Genomic DNA, 9,558 nt, shown 5'->3' on the forward strand with positions numbered 1-9,558 from the left:
TTAGTGAAATCTCCTTGGAAGTGCAAGGGGGACTGGACTACTTCCGGATTGTGGAAGGAACCAGTATAATTGCTTTGTGTCGTTCTTCTTCTCTCTCTCTGTTTTATTCCGCTGCATTTAGATTCTGACCATCACTTCAGAAGCTGTCTCACTTAGCTTCTGATCAGTGTGTTCAGTTTTTAGGAGAAACGAAGAATTTTTCAAAACACAATTCAACCCCCCTTCTTGTGTTTTTCTCACCTTCACATTGTCCCAAAAATGAGATTTTAGCCTATATGGTTAAAAGTTTGATAAATATTAATGTTGAATTTGTCCCTCGATGTCCTTTATCGCGTAACATAATATTTGAATCAAATTCGTTTTAAATTTGGTAAATAGAAAGTAATGAGATGACCCTTATCGCGAAAACGAGAGTTTAGCTTATATTGTTACATGTTTGTTAAATATGAAGGTTGAACATGTCCCTCGATGTCCCTTGATGCGAAACATGATATGTGAACCTATTTGGTTTGAAATTCGGTAAAATGAAAGTATTGAAATGACCCTTGTCGCGAAAATGAAATGTTAGCCTATGTGGTTAGAAGTTTGATAAACAGTGAACTTGTCCCTTGATGTCCCTTGATGCGAAACATGATATGTGAACCTATTTGGTTTTATATTCGGAAAAATGAAAGTATTGTGTCGCGTCATTTTTCGGAGATCAAGGCTATTTGATTAGCTTTTGACTCACTTTTGATTTCACGACCGAACATTTAATTTTAAAGAAAAGGGGAAAAAAGTTCAAACACCCCACATTTTGAAAAGATTTAGGGTTCGGGGGTGAGTTACATAAAGGGAAGGTGTTAGCACCCTTTATGTCTGTAGTACTCTACAGGAACCTTTTGGTCTTATTTAAATAATGTGCTATAACTTACTTGCTTTTTTTTTTTGAAAAAAAGGATTTGAAATGATAAAAGAAAGGAGACCTAGTTTATCTACATTTTATTGATTTGGAAGGACAAGTCCCTTGCCTACGTACCCGTGAGGGATCAAAATCACGTAGTTCGTGGTAAAAATTGACGTTTGATTGGTGGAGTATTTTTTAATGTTTTGAAAAAGGTTTTAAAATAAAAAGCCAAGTGGCAAAAGAATATTTGTTTGTGTTTTTTTTTAATATTTAAAGAAAATGGATTGAAGTAAGATTAAATTGATTGAAGTTTGATTAAGAAAATAAAACAAAAAAGACGATCACTTGATTTATGACCATGGTTTATTTAAGAAAATATTTTTGTGATTTTGTGGTTATTTGCATGTTTTTTGTTGTTTTTGAATAATAAATAAAAACCTAAAAATTAAAACTAACGGAGCGAGAAAATAAAGCGTAGGTATTTCGTGGTGACGTCGGATCACCACAAAAACCTTTAACCTAAACTAGAAGCATAAAAATAAAGCATACACCCACACACGCACAAGTGCACCTAAGCTATTACATAAAAAGCCTATTATACATTCTAAGGTCTGCGGAGAAAATAAACAAATTACATTAAGCCTATATTTACATTCTAAATTATGTGCAATAGAATGAGCTATAAAGGATGTGAAATGATAAAGCTAAAAAAATGCATGAATGATTACATTAAAACCTATTATACAAACTAAGTTCCATGCGGTAAAGATAAATGATGTGAAAATAAATATGTAAACAAGATGCAGAATAATGAACCTAATTCTAAAACATGCATGAGAAGGGAAAATAAAGTGCTTAAAGAAAATAAAGATGTATGCGAGAAATATAAAAGACAGCAGGGGGTCCAAACATAAAGTCGGGGGTGTGCCGATAACAAAAATGAAGAAAATTGGGCCTTGAAAAGTTGCTGGGGCGTGTTGGGCCTCAGATCAAATCCGGGCCGTTTGATTAAAATCAGACAGTCTTGATTTAATTATAAAAGGAACAATACAGGCCACATGATTGAAAATTAATTGATCAAGGGGCGCAGGTGCATGATAACACATGCACCGTCCCACACAGGATTGGAGGCCTTTATAAGATGGGAAAGAGAGACAGGTTTACATCATTTTCTTGGATTTTCTCTTTCTCTGGTTACAACAAGAACACAGACGTGTTCTTTCTTCTCCATTTTTTAATTTTCGATTTTTCTTTCCCTTTTTGCAAACAACACTAAAATCTTTCCCTACTTCTTCTTCTTATTCAAGCTGTTCCTGCTTCTTCTCTTTTACTTCTTCTTTTCGATTTAAGACCTGCAAATTCCAAAACAAGTACAGCTTACAAAAAAGTAAAAAGATACTACCTTTATTCGGTTTGGAAAGAAGTGTGGTGCCGCTGTTGTTGTCGTTCGAATTCGTGAAAGCTGGTGTTGGAAACTTTGTAGCCGGATTCCGATTTGTTCCTGTTGTTCGACGCTGATGTTGTCTGAGTTGACGGTTTATGACGGTTTGGTTATGGGCTGCGACGGATTTGATGTTGAGTTCGAATCTGTGTTGTGCGATAGGCTTAAGGGTTGTTGAGATGTTATTGGTGTTGGGTTTGAATTTGGATTGGTTTATGTGAATTTGATTTGCAGGTTCTAACTGTGATGTTATTGACTGGTGTTTTTGTAGGTTCTGAAATTGGTTTTTTTTTGTGCGTGAAAATGTACGTGAAGATTGTTGGAAAATTGCAGGTTTTTGATATGAAATTGTTGGTTATTTGATTGTTATGCGTGTAAGCTGTTGTTTTGATGCAGGTATGTTGGTGAAGAATTTCGGCCGTCCCTCATTGTGTAGAACTACAGGCTTATTTATAGCAAAGGGATTGGAGCTTAGGGTCTGTTGGAGAAGTGCCGAAAACCAGTAACTTGGGGAGGAGAAAAAGCAGATATTGTTATGAATTGATAAGGTTAGGAACAGCTTGTTTGCTTTGGATTGGGATGGAAAAAATGAAGCATACTGGATATGTGATATGAACATGCGCTTGTGTTGAGCATTATTGGACAAATTTTTGGACTTAATAACAAAAAGAAAATTGGACCTATTTGGACGTGACTCAAAAGAAAATAAAAGAATTGAATCAATAGTATATATATATAAAGTAAGGTTTTTTATGCCACTTGTCACTTCCACATTCATTCTCAATATTTTTATTATTTTTTCTATTTTATTTAACATAAATATCTCAACAAACTTTTGATCTTATGCACTCAGTATTTTTTATCTCAACAAACTATGTAACAACCCGATTTTTCGCTAGATATATTTTATTATTTATTTATGTGTGTTCTATGTGCTCTTATGTGATTAATTGCCTCTGTGTGTATTTTGGTTGGGAATCGTAGAATTCGGTGTTAGAAGGGTATTTTAGTCATTTTGGACTCAGGGGTATTTTGGTCATTTTGAGGGCAGGGGTAATTTAGTAATTTTGATAAAGGTTATTTTTAGTGCTTAGTGAGGGTTTTATTTTACTAAGTGTTGAAGAGTGGGGTAATTATTTAGTTTACCGTTAAGTGACCGTTAGCGTTGTATTTTACCGTTAAGTGAGTAGTAACATTTTGGGTTAGAATAGAAATGGGTTAGGCCCATTAAAACATTGTGAGTTGAGCCCAATTGAGTAGAGATTATATAAACACTAGTTGGTAGTGAAATTGGGGTCTTGCAAACATTTCATTTCATTTCACAATTAGAGAGAGTTAGAGAGAGAAGCTCAAGAGGAGAAAAAGGGTTTTGAAGAGAAGGAACTAGAGAGAGAGCTAGAAGAGGCTAGAGGATCAAGGGTTGGAGCTAAAGTGAGGCACTAGCTAGTGATTGTGGAGAATTAAGGTAAGAGGGTTAGGCTTCACTCATAATTTCATAACTTTTCTCTTTTACCCATTTTCATGAAATTGATGAATTGGTTTTAATTGATGTAAATTCGTGCATAATTGTTGTTGTTATGTTTGAGAACATGATTAGTATGATAATTGTGTTGTTGTTGTTGAATTTGTATGTCAAAATGAGTAGAAATGAGCATAGTATGTTTTTGGATGAAATTGATGAATTGTGAAGTTGTGGTTGATGAATTATGAATGGATTCATGCTCAATGGTTGTTGTTGATGATTTGAATCATGTTGTTGTTGATTTGATACATTGGGTATCATTAATTGTGAATTGGTGATGAGAATGGTTATGTTGTTGTTGAAAATGGTTGTTGTGAAAATTGGTTTTGATTAGAGAAGAAAACTTGTTGTTTTAAGAAAATGAATTTTCAAAGGTTTGTATAACTTATTCAAATGCCACGAAACGTGTGAGTTTGATGTGTTGGAGCCTCGGGTTATGCCTCGGATCACTTTTGACATTGAAGGGTTTTAAACATCCGATTTTGGGGCGAAAACGACATAAATCCGCGGCCGAAACGCGCGAAAACGCACGTTGCGGAGCGCTGCGCCTGAGCTAGGGCGCTAGGCGCCAACACTCAGAGAGCTAGCGCTAGGCGCTACACTCCTGGCGCCAGGCGCCCTGCACAGGGCAACGTACCCGTTGTTCCGTGTTCGGGGGGTTGGGGGCAGTCGTGTAGGGGTCCGTAGCGACCGTTTGAAGGTGTTCTTGTACTGTTTTCACTTACTTTTCAACTGGAACATACTTGGCTTTGTTGAATGTTCGAATTTTCAAATGGTTTGAAACTTGTGATTTTCCTCAAATGACTTAGGCTAATCTTTGGAATTAAGGCTTGTTTGCTTATAATTGGCCTAGGCTCTTGCTTGTATGATTTTAAAAAGTAGTTGTGATTGGTTCCATCAAGTCTTAGCTTGTTTTGCTTGAAAATGAGAGTTTTTGTGAAAAATGATAAAGTGAGACGAACTTTGAGTTTTTATTGAATTTGTCACGTTTGGCCGATGAATTGCTTATGTAATCTCTATTACACGCATATGTGACTTGTGAGAATACATGGCATAGGCAATTGAGCTTGTTTACTTGGTTTTGACCCAAATGTCCAATTAACTTAATGTTGTGATTTTGACAGACGAACTTAACTAGAAATGACTTTGAGAATTAATTGATGGTGAATCCTTTATGGAGAGTTATTATATGTTATGTGGAGATGATTGGTGGTGTATATTTGTGTGACAACTATATGTTGCTTGTGTTGTGGATGTTGTTGGCAATTGTATATATGTTATGTGGTGGTGAATTGTTGTTAATTGCATATATACAAATTTTGGTGATGGTGAGGTGATTATTGTTTGTGTGAACATATGCATTTGTAGTTGGGTCATATATGCATGCATACATGACTGATGGTGGTGGATTTTATATCCAATTGAGGTGATTAGGATGTTTTTGTTGCATCGGAGGTGACGACCTTGAGGTGTTTGGTACCACATGCATCTAGATGAGTCTAGAGACATTGCATAAACTGTTGGTGGATTGAATTGCATTAAGATGTGTTTTGATGATTGATTATTGCTAATTGTACTTGCGGATTGAATTGTTAATTGTTGATTGACAAGGTGAGGTTGTGATATGTGTATGATACACTTGTGGATATGAACTTGATATAATGATATTGAATGATCTTGGATTGCTTATATGATGTGAATATTGAGGAACTATGTATGAATTGTCATTCTTTATCCTTGACTATATCTTTCATTTTCAAAGTTCTTATTAATCTTATATGGATTATGATGATGTAATGCTAACCCTCAGTGGTTTACCACCTACCTTTCCGTATGGACGGGTAGATGGAGTGCAGGATGCTTAGTCTATTTTGCTTGATGATGCCGAGGAGTGGAGTTCCTCTTTATTTGCAAGTGTCTAGATTAGGGCTCTGATCTAGGATAGTTCTTGCACGTTGCTTTATTGACTATGTACTTTGGAGTTGAGATATTGTTGTATTTGAGATATGGAGGATATATTTTATTATATTGAGATTTGGGAGTTGTTTATGTATTATATATATATATATATATATGTTCCGCTGCTATGTGATGTGACATGATCTTTATGCATGTATGTATTATGGTTTATTCGAAGACGTAGCATCTATTTCTAGAATATGTTTGTATATTCGCGCGTTTTACCGCTTATTAGAAATAGGGTGTTACAAGTTGGTATCAGAGCCTGGTTAGTCTTGTCCAGACTAGTAGACTAGTGTTTGTTGATTTACCCTGTTAGTATGCGAATGGTAATGAGTTGCCTTCGGTACTTGTTCTTGTGTTGTTGTGCTGTTGTTATTATCTGTTGGTTGGTTTTGTGTAGAAGTGAGATGGCTGGTGGTAGAGATGATGCGGCGATTGCTCAGGCTTTGGCTTTGATGGCTCAGGTGTTGGCTCAGGCTAATGAGCAAGCGACAGTGGGTCATCGTGATCCTGGTGAGGCTGAGGAGCGAAGGTTGGATCGTTTCTTGCGAAACAGTCCGCCGACGTTCAAGAGTAGATATGACCCGGATGGAGCTCAGAGTTGGGTGCAAGCCATGGAGAGGATCTTCCGTGCTATGGTGACTAGTGAGGACCAGAAGGTCAGGTTGGCTACTCATATGCTTGCAGAGGAGGCTGAGTATTGTTGGACCAATGCTAAGGGAAGGCTTGAGGCTAGTGGAGCTGTGACTTGGTGATGAACACTATTTTGTGAACATTGTTCATATTTGACCTTTAATTATGAATTGATAAAAGTTGCTTGCTGAAAGATTAAATATAGACAAAGAAACACAAGAAATAGACTGAAAATATTGTGAATGAAGTGATGTGCAAAAGGAATACGAAAATTATGTAATTGGGGTTAATATTGACTAGTGTTTGAGTTGAAAACGTGAATTTTGGGTTTGAATTGGTGTTTAGGCAGATTTGTGGATTCAAACAAGAAATGGAATGGAGAGTTTAGGGACGCCACACTTTCTAATCCTAGAAAATGATAAGTCTATGGAAATGATAATCACCACAAGAAAGGATTCTTGATATGATCAATACAAGGTCCAATCCAGAACCTAAAGAGCAATTACTCACTTTTTTTAACAAAATTCAACTTGTTTTTTTATTCAATTTTCGTGTCCTATATATAGGTAGGAGGGACACTTGCTGAATTACAAAGGAAAAGGCAAATAACTCTTAAGATTCCTTCAGCCAAATTAATCTATCATTATTTCCTATGGCTGAAGTAAATTAACATGAATACAGGAAAGGTTACAAGACAAATCAATGAATGATGGTGGCTGGTCTTGATGATCATGATGATGGAGATGTTAGGACGTGATTTTGATGATGGTGGTGGTTTCATATGCTGAAATGAAGTGCCTTCATTGTCTCATTGAAGTCTTGTCTCTTTCTTTTTCAATTCTGCCTTCTTTCCTCCATCAGTTAAATGCTCTTCAATGCTTTGTTTTTCTTTTGTCTTCAGCACTCCTTTGCACAAAATAAACACACAAAACATTCCATTTAAAGCTTTGGAAGCTTTAAAATGGATTAAACACACAAAATAACCATACTTAGTGTTTTTGGGCCAAAATTGGTCCCTTACACTTTTTATTACAACATAACAAAAACAACTAAATAAAATGGGCAGCAAGAGATGCGCCCCAGCCCTCCTCCAATGGTTTGATGCACATGACCATTTTACCCTCCATGCTTCCTAGTGTAGGTTTGAACTCCAAGACTTTTGCCACCAATTGATTCAGCGCCTCCTTAGCTTTCTTGGCCCTTGCCCTTGTCATAGGTCCTCCTAGCCCTTGAATTGAAGCGCTTGTGTCATGGACAATTATGCCCTCATCATCCCCTCCCTCTTGAAAAGAATTCGTCCACGAATTGAAATCACCATCACCTACATCAAAAGGAGCTAAGTCAGCAACATTAAAAGTAGCGCTTATATCATACTCACCGGGTAACTCAAGCTTGTAAGCATTGTCATTGATCCTTTCTAGCACTTGGAATGGTCCATCACCCCTTGGTTGAAGTTTTGACTTCCTTTGGTTGGGAAACCTTTCTTTCCTCATATGCACCCAAACCCAATCACCGGGTTCAAAAATCACCTTCTTTCTTCCTTTGTTTGCATGTTTAGCATACCCTTCATTTTTCTTTTCAATTTGCAACTTCACTTGCTCATGCATTTTCTTCACAAACTCAGCTTTGTCTTTTCCATTTTTATGCTTCAAAAGAGAATTGTTAGGCATGGGTAACAAATCAAGTGGAGTTAGTGGGTTAAAACCATAAACAACTTCAAAAGGTGACATTTTTGTAGTACTATGCACCACACGATTGTAAGCAAATTCCACGTGGGGTAAACATTCTTCCCACATTCTCAAATTTCTTGTAAGAACACTTCTAAGAAGAGTAGAGAGAGTTCTATTTACTACCTCAGTTTGTCCATCTGTTTGAGGGTGACAAGTTGTTGAGAAAAGTAACTTTGTTCCAATTTTTCCCCACAAGGTCCTCCAAAAGTGACTTAAAAATTTTGTGTCACGATCTGAAACTATGCTTCTTGGAACTCCATGAATGCGAACAATCTCCTTGAAAAACAAATCAGCCACGTGGCTTGCATCATCTACCTTTTTGCATGCAATGAAATGTGCCATCTTGGAAAACCTGTCAACAACAACAAAAATCGAATCCTTCCCATTCTTTGTTCTAGGTAAACCCAAAACAAAATCCATGGAAATGTCAACCCAAGGAAATTCAGGAGCTGGTAACGGTGTATAAAGACCATGAGGCAAAACTTTTGATTTGGCCTTTTTACACACTATGCATCTTTCACACAACTTTTGGACATCAATTTTCATATGGGGCCAATAAAAATGTTCTTGCAGCAACTCTAAAGTTTTAACAACCCCAAAGTGTCCCATTAATCCCCCCTCATGCGCCTCTTTTAAAAGCAAAGTTCTTATGGAACATTTTGGCACACACAACCTTTTTTCTTTAAACAAATAACCATTGTGCCTAAAATATCCATTAATGGCAGCATGTTCACAAGCAAAAAACTTTGATGAAAAATCAGTATCACTCTCATATAAACTCTTAATATGCTCAAGTCCAAAAACTTTAGTTTCAAGAGTGGAGAGTAAGGCATACCTTCTTGAAAGTGCATCTGCAACCACATTAGCTTTACCTTTTTTGTGTTTAATCACATATGGAAATTGTTCAAGAAATTCAACCCATTTGGCATGTCTCTTGTTCAACTTACCTTGCCCTTTTAAATGTTTCAAAGATTCATGGTCACTATGAATGACAAATTCTTTGGGCAGTAGGTAATGTTGCCAAGTTTGCAATGCTCTAAATAAAGCATACAATTCCTTATCATAAGTGGAGTAATTAAGGGAAGAACCCTTTAACTTCTCACTAAAATAAGCAATTGGATGTCCTTCTTGCATCAAAACAGCCCCAATTCCAACATTAGAAGCATCACATTCAATTTCAAAAGATTTGGAAAAATTCGGCAATGCTAAAATTGGTGCTTTGGTGAGTTTTTCTTTAAGTGCAGCAAAAGCTTGCTCTTGTTTCTCACCCCATTTAAAAACAACATTTTTCTTAACAATCTCATTAAGAGGTGCAGCAATGGTGCTAAAATCTTTCACAAACCTCCTATAGAAACTTGCTAAACCATGGAAACTTCTTACCTCA

At 36.5% G+C, this 9,558-nt stretch overlaps 1 long non-coding RNA gene across 2 annotated transcripts; it reads left to right on the forward strand.

Annotated features, from left to right (window-relative positions):
* Positions 1–683: 683 nt before the first annotated feature.
* On the forward strand, positions 684–5,956 carry LOC146954978 (uncharacterized). Of its 2 annotated transcripts, none has more exons than XR_015015704.1 (3): positions 684–2,632; positions 2,724–3,792; positions 5,695–5,956. It is a non-coding gene; the product is annotated as an uncharacterized LOC146954978 (long non-coding RNA). The 2 variants fall into 2 exon arrangements; XR_015015705.1 differs by having other exon boundaries at positions 2,724–2,875.
* Positions 5,957–9,558: the final 3,602 nt, after the last annotated feature.

Source organism: Medicago sativa, chromosome 1 (assembly GCF_051527215.1).
Source record: "Medicago sativa cultivar Bolivia chromosome 1, Bolivia_mono, whole genome shotgun sequence".
In the NCBI taxonomy this organism is placed as follows: Eukaryota; Viridiplantae; Streptophyta; class Magnoliopsida; order Fabales; family Fabaceae; genus Medicago; species Medicago sativa.